The sequence below is a fragment of the Ziziphus jujuba genome, chromosome 8 (assembly GCF_031755915.1).
Source record: "Ziziphus jujuba cultivar Dongzao chromosome 8, ASM3175591v1".
NCBI lineage: Eukaryota > Viridiplantae > Streptophyta > Magnoliopsida > Rosales > Rhamnaceae > Ziziphus > Ziziphus jujuba.
In genome coordinates, this window is record NC_083386.1 from 13,538,265 (window position 1) to 13,546,945 (window position 8,681).

Genomic DNA, 8,681 nt, shown 5'->3' on the forward strand with positions numbered 1-8,681 from the left:
CTTATTACATTTTAATTCTTAGGCTACGTTTGGTTAAAAGAATGGCTATTTTTAAAAATTAAGGATTAGTAATTCCTAAGAATAAAAAAGGTGAAATAGAATATATATTCCTATTATTTAGTTTGGTAGAAAAAAGATTAAAAAAAAAAAAGTTAATATGAAACTAAAAAAATATTAAAGCATAAAAAAAAAAAAAGAACATAAAGTAGCGTGTTTTGTATTTCTTTATTTTAGAGAATACAGATTCTGAGCTTTTTAAAAAGAATATCAATTCCTTATTTTAAGGAATCAGGATTCCATAGGAGTAGATAAGCTAAATTTTAAAAATCCAACCAAATAAAGGAATATCAAAATTTTATGAATCCTTATTATATTCTACTATCTATTTCATAAACCAAATGTATCCTTACATGGTTTTTTTTTTTTTTTAATTTGGTCCAATTATTCTTCTAGATACTAATTATAATTAATCTAAATAAAAGTTAATAGTTGTAATTTGTATGTTCTTTTAGAAAATTTTGCAGGACCATGTTTCTAATTTAACTCTTAGTTAGCATTTGGTACGCATGATAGATTCGGATAAGATTGGATCAAACAGGATAGGTCCGGATTGGACAGAATCGAACATGATAGAATAGTGTAGTTCTGTGTTTGGCATAGTTTCAGACTGAATGATGGACTAGTTGTTCCATGTTTGATCCAGGATTGGATTGGATTGGACTACTTTATAATTTTTTATTTTTTTAATGTGAAAATTTTAAAAATTCTATTTATAATTACAATAAAAAAATATTATATTTAATTAATATTATAAATTTATATATTTATATTCACATATGAAATTTAATTTTTTATTACACCCACAAACTTTATTAATTTATAATTTTAAAAATAAATTAAAATTAATTTTAAATTAAAAATAAATTAAAATTAATTTTAAATTAAAAATAAATTAATTTTAAAAATAGATATAGAGATGTAGAGATGGAGGGTAGAGGAAGAACCATACTCATCGATCGTGTTTGTTTCTGGAGAGATGCAGACGTCTGGCGAGAGAGACAATCGTTCACCTTATCCAGAGACCTCCTTCGATTTTCTGCCACGTTCCAACGATCTGCTTCGGTGAGAGAACACTAGCAAGAGAGAGTAGGGCTTTGTTTGAGTTTGGGACAAAAATAACCCGGGGAGGAAGATGGGTCAAATCAATCCCAATCGATTGGGATTAAAATATTATTTAGGACAACTTGTCCCCATCTCAAATTGTAAAACCAAACATCAGACAAGGACACACAGTCCCTTCCAATCCTGTCCAATCCCTCTTACTAAACACATCCTTAAACCATTGTCACAAACACAATGGGAAAGTCATCTTAAAAGTGTTGAAGCAATTAAATATCAAGCTCCACAAATAAAAGATGTTTTATATCAACTAGCAGAAACTGATAATGATCCTAAAATAAAAAGGTGAAGTAATTTCTTTAGCAACATATGAGATTGAAAATTTTGAATTTTTATTAAGTATGATTATTTAATATGATATATCGTTTCAAGTAAATATTGTTGGTAAATTTTTACAATATAAAGATATAAACATTGCTATTGTATTAGATCAGTTAAAAAGTCTTGTTTCTTTTTTTAATGACTATAAAAAAATAGATTCACACCTTATATGATTTTTGCTAAAAAGATTGCAAATGAAATGAATGTAGAACCAATATTTCATGAAAAACATGCAATTAGAAGAAAAAAACAATTTGATGAGAATGAAACTAATGAGGTGAGACTTATAGCTGAAGAATCTTTTAAATTAATTATTTCAACTATATAGTTGATTGTGCCATTTCTTCATTTCAAAGTAGGCTTGAATAGTTTAAGATATATGAAGATAATTTTGGTTTTTTATATGATGTAGAAAAATTAAAATTGCTTGGCGATGATTTTCGAAAAATAAAATGTTTAAATCTTAAAAACCTTTTAAAACATGACATACCATATAATATTGATGGTTTAGATTTATTTTCAAAAATAAAAATTTTAAACGAAAACAAATCCATAATTAAAAACAACATGTAAGATACTATACCATACAAAAAAATTAAATTCCTTTCCTAATGCATGGATAGCTTATAAAGTACTACCGACAATATCTGTTAGTATAGCTTCAACAAAAAAATAATTTTCCAAATTAAAATTAATAAAATCTTATTTATGTTCAACAATGTTTCAAGAAAAATTAAATAATTTAGTAGTTTTATCAATTGAGAAAGATTTATTTCCAAAGCTTGATTATAAAAATTTAATTAATAGCTTTCCATATAAAAAACCAAAAAATTAAATTTTATATAAAAATTCTTTTTTTAAAGACTAATATTTTAAAAAAAAATATTGCTACGATCCTACGGTGTTTACGTTGGTCCTACACCATCACTGGAAAGCTCATCTCCTCAGGGCCGTCTCAACCATTATAAAGGCCATACACAAAAATTCTTGTGGGGCGTTTATCAAATATTGTTAATAATTTTTAAAATTAATAATTTTAATTTTTTATTTAATATGTATATATATATATATATTAATTTTTTAGATATATTTTGATAATAAATATTTTTTTGACTAATAATGAATTATGCAACTACGAATTCTAATACTAGTTATTTTTGAAAGAAAAATAAAATTAGAGAATGCACATTAGATAACATAGGTAGTTTATTTTATATAATAAAATATAGTAGAATTGGAAAATTAGTGACCACAAACATGAATTTATGGTGAACATTATGTGTGTGTGTGTATATATATATATAATGAGATTGTAAAATACAAATTCATTACATAAATAATGACTAATAAGTAATATGAGGAAAAAAAACAAAAGCTAATACTAATAACTAATAATATTAATTTAATCACCTTCTTCTATGGGCCCTTAGAGTAAAAATATTTATATATAAATCATATGCAGTGTGTGAGAAAATTTAAACAAATTAGACATAAAAGTTGAGTGAATTAAAAAAAAAAAAAAAAAAGAGATAAGAAAATGAGAAAACTTATGAATAAAAATATTTTAAACTTTTTTTCTTTTTTAATTATTAAAAACTTAATACAAGTATAGAAAATAATGAATTATTATTTTTTTTTTTTTTGTAATGTGGAATTTAATGGTTGATTAATACTCTTTTCCAACAGCAAAAGATAAGTATAAATATAAATAATAAACTGTAGTTAATATAGGATTAAAGATAGTCACAGTTGATATATTTTCCCCCCCAAAAAAAAAAAGTAAATGTTATACTATTTCTTAATTAAAAAAGCCAAAAATATAAAATAATATATAATATTTATAATGTATTTTCTCCTGGGCCTATGAGGTTGGGGCCTAGGCATAGGCCTTGGTATCATGTACCTTAAGCCGGGCCTACATCTCCTGGAGATTGAGAAGCCCAATATTACATGGGCAAAGCAATAGATTATTACTGTTTACAGGTACAAGACGAGGGTAGACATCAAGTCCTTCAACCTGTCTAGAATGGGCGTCAGTTCAAGACTAATCACGATCGATGTCTACAAGAACATGTTCATCACACACAGGAATTCATACGCCATTGTTGTAAGCACAGAATTCATAGGAACCAACTGGCACTGTGGAAAAGAAAGATCCATATGGAATCATGCCAAACTGTCTCTTTCGATCCGGAGGCTGTTCCTTGCTACAAACAACAAAGCTTTGAGAAACCGAGCCATTTTGAGATCGAAATGTCTGGTTCGGACTCATTTAGGTTCGGAAAATGAAGAATATAAGTGTTGCATAGAAGTAGAAGATAAACATGGGTATAAATGTGGTCACCTACCCAAAAGCCTCCCAAAGTGATCAGCTAAGGCTTTGACATTGAACCTTAAAAGTGCTATTACCGAAAATTCTTCCCCTAAGGGAATTTCTTCGCTACTTAATGGCTCGAATATCAAGTAAAAAAGGTATAGTTGATAATGATCATGATTTTATCAATGTCAAATCCGGTGTAGTCTGTATCCATCCCGGTAGCCAGATGGTTATCGAAGGCTTTTATAAGAGATTGAAGCTAAGTGACTATGATCTTGAACCATCAAGAATGTCATTTCACAGGTTTGGAAATACATCATCTTGTGGATTTTGGTATGGTTTGGGTTACATGGAAGCTAAAAAGAGGCTAACGAAAGGTGATAGGATTTTGACCATCGGTTTAGGGGCAGGTTTCAAACACCTGTTTATGGGACGTGATGAGGGATTTGGATGATGGTAAGGTTTGGAGAGAATACATTGTAGTTACCATCGGAGTTCCTTTGGGAAGATAACCCTTTCATGGAATAGTTTAGTTGGCTCAATGATGAATATTTAAATTTCATCAACGGTATATATATATATGTATATATACATACTGAAGAAGATCACCACTTGATTGATTAGCCCTTTGGGTACTCCCTTTTAGATGTTAGACTGCACTGCAGCCTGATTATATCCAAAATCTGGGATTAACATCAGTAATCATTATCATTTATGTTGTCTGCTGGATCGGATTAAACTTTTATTAGGTTAAGTTTAAAAAAGTGTTGTTCAATCAAATACAGTCAAATATATCTCAAACAAATACCAGAAAGGTTCTTTTTCCAATCAGCTTAATTATAATTAGTGGAAAAAAAAAATGTATGGTACTCATAACTTTGAGTAGGTAAAATGTAGCAATTGGTGGTTGAAGAAAATTCGCTCTATTTCTCTCTCTGGGATGGGATTGGAAAGACTAACCTACTGAACCATTAAACATTAAACATAAGAGTAGTAACTAATGCAATGCATAATCAATTATCATCATGAAGATCCAACAACTACTTTGATTGTATTATATCTCTATGTACTTTAGATATCTAATTAAATTCAGTTGCATTAACATTTTGTAAAATGATCAGCTCAATAATTATTCCTATAAGAAATTAAGAAAGCAATATATATAGCTTTCAAAAATAGTATCTAAAGTATTTAGGATTTTAAGCTCTAAATTATCATTAATTCAAAAAATTCAAACTATTAAAGAGTAAGTTCAATGTATAATAGCTATGTCTAATAGTGCTAGTATTTTATAAGAGAAGATGACAAGGTGTCTTCATGGGCCATGAAGCAAGAATGAGAGAGAGCAGAGACAATATCAGCTTAATTGGAATTGAGCTGAAAGACGGTACTGCTGGATAGATAAAATTAAATTAAATTATAAAATAAAGAATGACTGCATACTTACTAGCAAGCTAGTTACATCGTATATACTGGAAAGTTAAAACAACCTGGCAGTATTTTATATTAATTCCTTGTTAATTTTTGTCTTTAAAAGCCAACGGATAAAATAAAAAATTACGCTTTGCAATTAAGAATTACATCAGTCCCTTTTGTTATGAGAAAAATTGCAAGTTACAGGTTATCAAAATTTTCATATACAATAAACAAATTAAAAAAGAAACTTTTTTTTTTTTTTTTTAAGCTCGAATGCAACAAAGTCCTTAAAACCAACCACCAATTTAAATAAAATAAAGCTGGCTTGTTCATGATAAAAAACTCATTGTTGAGATTTATTTTTGTACAATAATATTCCTTGTTACATTAAAACTTATCCCTTTCCTTGATATCTTTCAAATCCAACGTCCACCCTGTCTTACTATTTTTTTTTTTTTTTCTTTCTTCTTTCAATAGACAAGCCAGATTAGCAGAATAAGAAGTTTGCATTAGAATTATTTTTTTTATAAATTAATGAGATAGTGCAGATTTATGTGTCTAATTTACGTAGAGGGCCTTAAATATGTTGAGGGAGAGCGAGCTAAAATAGTCCCACATTGCCAAAGGAAAACATCAAGCAAAGCAGAGCGAGGTACAAAAAATAGCAGCTAAGTAGGATTAAAGTCACGGAGCCGTGTGGTGCGCACAGAGCGAACTATTCTTTCGCCTTTTACTAAAGAATACCGTGTGCGCGCCGCTCATAGCGGCATACGCCTATTTTTGGAGAGGTGCTCAAAAGAGTGCTTCAACCACCATTATGAGTTCAAGTTTGTAATTGAACAGTTGATAATTGTACTCTGATGTGTCAGCAAGAAAATGGTTTCTTTCTAGCCAATAAAAATTTCACGTGTTCTTTCTTTCTAGATGATAAAAATTTCACGTGTTGGTTCTGGTAGTATTTTACTTGTTGGGTTTGCTCCACTTGAATTTTGATTAAATCGGGAAAAGCAGAGAGCCATTGAAAGGGCTTGCTTTGAATTTAACCCTTATTACTTTTATCTTTGTATGGAAGTGTTTTTTTTTTTTTGGTTTGGGTTTGATGGAGACTAATTTGGTTTGGTCTAGTTGCTTCATAGCATGGTCATGTGTTGTGGACCCACTAGAATGATTCCCTAAAAAAAATGTGTTTCCATAGACGTGATCATCTTGTCTTTGATATAATAGGTTTATAGATGTTTCAATATCTTGTTGGACTGAAAATCCTGAATTACTGATTTTAATCAGAATGTTTGATTTATAGCTGTCCTTTGCTTCTTGTTGAATATAAACTAGATGAACAAGTTCTGCATCCACTCCTCGGACCATTTAGCCTTTGCTTCCACTAAAATCAATTATAATCAACAGCTATATTCTGAAAAGCAAACTTGACTCCCGATTACAAAACTTTTGTATTCCCAAGATCCAATTCAATATTGGTTATGTGAATGAATGCATAATTAGAACAAAACTCATTATTTTCAAATTATGAAGTTTCTTAATTAGCAATTTCAACTTTAACCAGGATTCACAGCAAACAATGAATCCTAGTATATAATTGACTCTAATTCACCCAAAACAAAAAAACATAAATTTACTTTACCCAAAATGTGTCCATGGAGGAATTAAGCGATTCACAAAACTAAAAGCTTGAAAGTTTAGCTTTGAAGATATTATATCTTCTAAAATAAAAACTATATCAAAAACAGCTTGCTATTTAAGTCCCACATTCATCTGAAAGAAAACAGCAAGCAGCTCCATCTCTATAAGGAGCAGCTCAAGAATGGTAAACCATTAAAGTATGTTGGTATAGATGCTAGCTTTCATATAGATACTTGCTTTCTCTAGCTTTCATAAATGATAAATTATCACTTGTGTGAATACGGAAAGGCAAAAAAATTATCATTATGTGTTACAATAATTCTATGCTTTATTTTTGTAATTTTACAATGGGAGGTTTGACTTCCGGACCAACCTCTTTATTTTAAGAATTATTATTAGTAGGCCTGTCCTTGCATCAGCAGCAGCAATCTCAGACTAACGTTGGCCGAGTAGGCGTCTGTTACACTATGGTCCCATGTGCATGCCACCACCAATCCACAACATTCGAACTCGGTGGCCTAGTAAAAATACATTGTACATTAATTTAACTTAATTAATAAATCAATGATGAAGCTTGATTTATCATATTAATTTTGTAACAAATTAAACGAAAATAATCATCATAAAAGAAAACAGAAATGTGAAGCTGCAAAATAAATAAACTAAGAAGACCTGAATAGCCAGCACCCCTTGCTTCTTCTTGGGAATGAGCTAGTTTGCCTTTGATGCTGTTGTCTGCGTCATACAGGTCATATTGAACTTGGATTTTGGCATAAACTTCAGCAAAATCAACCCCGCGATTTTTGCAAAGAAGCTCAGGCTCATTAGTAGTTGAGTTTTGGTGACAACCCACCAGCAAAGGCATAGAATCGCACAATAGCTTGGACCAAAGCTTTTTTTAACATTCCAATCATTATATTCATATTCATTGATGGCGTAGAGGGTTTGCTGCAACATATGAAAACCCCAATGATAATGGAGGCATAAGCAAGTCCACATTTGACACTGGCAGCCAATGTTCATGTATTATTGGAAGCACATGGACCGCCACCACCTCTCGCTTCCTCAACCTTGGTGTGAATTGATTTTTATAGTTATAGATATAGATATAAAGTGGATAAACAAGAGTTGCTAATTGCTACACCAGCCTCAGTGCACAATGGTTAAAAAAGATATAATACATTTTAGTGTTTAGACTGAAATATTCCAAAGATCCATTTCCATATTGGGCATTAGTTGAAGCCATTACCTTCAAACTGTGAAATTTCCTAGTAACTTGAACTTTCACTCAGCAAACAGAGCATATAATTGACTCTACCATAAATATGTTCACACTTCACTGAGTGATTCATGAAACAGCTTGCCATTTAAGTCCCACATTGTGCAGGAGAGAAAAACAGCAAGCAGTTCCATGTGTACAAGAGGAAGCAACTCAAGCATAGTAAATTCCATGGAGCCGTGCGGTGAGCACATTGCTAACTATTCTTTCGCCTTTTACTAAAGAATACCGTGTGCTCGCCGCTGATCATAGCGGCATACACCAATCTTTTTGTGGGGTAATGCCCTTAGCTAATAAATAAATAAAAATTTCCTTGTTCTGTCAATTTTTCTCATTTCTGATTTATATGAATTCTGGATTTGGCTTTCAATCTTAGTAAACAGAATATAAGAAATTGCACAACCATTTCATCATCACCTTCATATAATCTTTATTTGAAACATCCTTTTAAGCACAGATTAATATGAAGAATATGAATCAAAGTCATGTGGTTTTCTTTTAATTTCTCTACATAGTTTGACCATTTCCATT

General features: G+C 30.4%; 2 non-coding genes across 2 annotated transcripts; both read left to right on the forward strand.

Annotated features, from left to right (window-relative positions):
* The first annotated feature begins 5,923 nt into the window (after positions 1 to 5,923).
* Positions 5,924 to 6,038, forward strand: LOC112491123 (U5 spliceosomal RNA). Its single transcript, XR_003055429.1, has one exon. It is a non-coding gene; the product is annotated as a U5 spliceosomal RNA (small nuclear RNA).
* Positions 6,039 to 8,324: 2,286 nt separating this feature from the next.
* Positions 8,325 to 8,444, forward strand: LOC112489622 (U5 spliceosomal RNA). The gene has a single exon (XR_003053908.2). It is a non-coding gene; the product is annotated as a U5 spliceosomal RNA (small nuclear RNA).
* The last annotated feature ends 237 nt before the right edge of the window (positions 8,445 to 8,681 follow it).